The sequence below is a fragment of the Austrofundulus limnaeus genome, unplaced genomic scaffold, assembly GCF_001266775.1.
Source record: "Austrofundulus limnaeus strain Quisiro unplaced genomic scaffold, Austrofundulus_limnaeus-1.0 Scaffold117, whole genome shotgun sequence".
Lineage (NCBI taxonomy): Eukaryota > Metazoa > Chordata > Actinopteri > Cyprinodontiformes > Rivulidae > Austrofundulus > Austrofundulus limnaeus.
The window spans coordinates 1,217,525-1,220,227 of NW_013952519.1; positions in this window are offsets into that span (position 1 = coordinate 1,217,525).

Consider the following 2,703-nt stretch of genomic DNA (forward strand, 5'->3'; position numbering starts at 1 on the left):
GTGGAGAGCCATTAAACAATGCGCAAATTAGCCTGCAGTACCACTGCTCTACCCAAATGAGTTGCAAAAAAACATGTTTTTAGACCAAATATTACAGATTTGAACAAATACACACAAAAACATCAAAATTAGCACAGAAACAGTACTATATAACATTTTAGACACATTCTAGACTGTTTATCAGCTAAAAAAGTTAATTTTGGGGTAAGTTACTCTTTAAGTTGTAAATCTATATTTTATTAATCAGAATATATGTAATATTAAAACAGTTTTCAAAATATAATTTAGCACACATTTATAATTAAATATGGAAATAATTGGTTTCAGCATGCATCAATCAGTAACCCAGAAGTCTATGTTTTAGTGCTAACGATTTGACAGTATCAAGCAGTGACAGCTGCTAACGTCGCTAACGCTTCTTCACAGGACGTCAGACCTGCAGCTGTGGCCGGTGTCCGAGCTGCACTTCAACCTGCTGGACTGCAGGTTCCCTCCATAATCTTTATTAATAAACTCATTTCATACTTTCAATTTTAAATGCAATCTTGAGCAGCGTTAGCAGCGTTAGCAGTGTTAGCAACGTTAACTGCATTAGTGTTTGCTTATGTCTTATTTTTCAGCATACTTTTTACTTTTACTCATTACAGTTTTACACAATTATCTGTACTTTCTACTCACTACATTTTTTTAAAAAGGTAAGAAGTAGAAAGTTGTTACTCCTATTTTATTCAGAGTTGTTATTACTTAAAAAATACTATCCTGATAAATTGTGTCTCCTGGATAGAGTGAATTTAATTGTGGTTGGATGAGAAGTATAAATATTTACCAAACTGTATTAGTTTGTACACAACCCATCACAGCTGCATACTGTTAGAAAATATACTTTTTGGAGAATTCACCTCCCAATAAATGTCATTTTGGAAAATCTAACTGCTCACTTTATTCAGTACTTTTACTTTTAATACTTAAGTAGATTTTGTGTCAGACATTTACTTTTTATACTAAAGTACAAAAAAATCAGATACTTTAAGACTTTTACTCAACTGATATTTTTAGAAAAGACTAACTTTTACCAAAGTATTTTTATGATAAGATACTTGTACTTTTACTCAAGTATCACTTTGAGGTACTTTATACAACACTGCATTTAAGATGTAATTTTTTACATTTTTTACATCTTTAAATTTAGGTTTTAGAATTTAAATTGAACATTTAGTAAAAAATAGCAAAATAGCAGAACTGTGAGCTAAATAACAAGGAATTTACACTCAGCAAGTGAGCTAAATCAAGAAAATATGTTAGTGATGTTTTAAAAATATATATTTGCATGCTTCAGTTTGTTTGTATTGATCCCAAATTTTAAAAAATGTTCCCTTCACCTTTTATCTGATCATCGGACCTTGTGTTTAAATAATTTTACACTTGATCATTTTCAACCAGAACCCAGAGGTTTGAACAGAGACGAGATGAGAGCACATCAGGGGACTGTGTCCTGCTTGGTGTAAATTGTTCCAGGCTTGGAGGATTAGAGGTCGAGGATTTCCAAGAGGTAACGAGGAGACAGGTAATGCTGGGAACACTGTGCACAACTCAAATTTCATCTTTCTCAAGAAACACATCAGCTCTTGTCAGTCGATCCCCCAACAGTTCAACAAAGAAGGACTCGGGTGGGAATCAGAGGCAGCCGGAGCTCAGCACCTGCAGGAGCAGGAAGGACAGAAACATTGAGTTTACATCTCACAGGTCCAGATGGTGTGGTCATGTGAAGGACACATTTTTAATTTGATCAACCAGATGTCCTCCAATGTTTATTTAAAGACAAGGACACCCTGACAGCATCGTGTCAGCTGGGTTTGAAACCTTCCTCCAGGTTTTTACAGGAGTCTCCCGGGACTTTGAACAGTTTTTTTTTATTTATTTATCTTTTTTTTGTGGCTGCAATGAAAATGTGAAGTCCTTCCTGGTGTTTTCTGCTCTCAGACGAACAAAAGTTGATCAGATTCCTGCAGCCTTCAGAAGCAAACGCAGCTCAGAGATGATTCATAAAGAGACAAACAGATTTCACTCAGCCTGTGTGCTCAGTCTGTTCGAAGGCGAGAGAAATTTGATTAGTAGGAAGCAAAATTATCGACGTGTTAAGCCTGACGTGTTTCTTCTTTATGATGCGTTTCATTTAGAGAAACATAAAACAAACAAATGATCCTGTTCAGTGTGCAGCTTTTATGTGTGAAGCACAGGTTTCACATTGATTTCAGAAACAATGAAACGTCTCTAAATCTTTTTTATTGCAGCTTTCATTCCTTTATATACAAACAAAAAGCTGCGTCTCAACCATTTCTTTGCTGCAGATTAATAAGTAATTAAAACGTTTATTATTATTATTATTATTATTATAGAGAACTTTCAACCCTGATATCACGTCTAAATGCTGCAGATTGTCTACAGCTGAGTCAAAGATGGCCGCCAGCCGAACAAAATGAAATCAGCAGTAATTTTACAGATAGTGAGCTAAAATATGGTGTGATAAGAGCTGAAACTGATCCCCAGCATGTACTCTGAGCGTGATTAGATTGCACAAGATCTGTTTAAAATGTGCCATTATGAGACTCTCTGTTAGCAAAATATCTCATTAACCTTCTGAAAGAAATAAATACACACACACACACACACACACACACACACACACACACACACACACACACA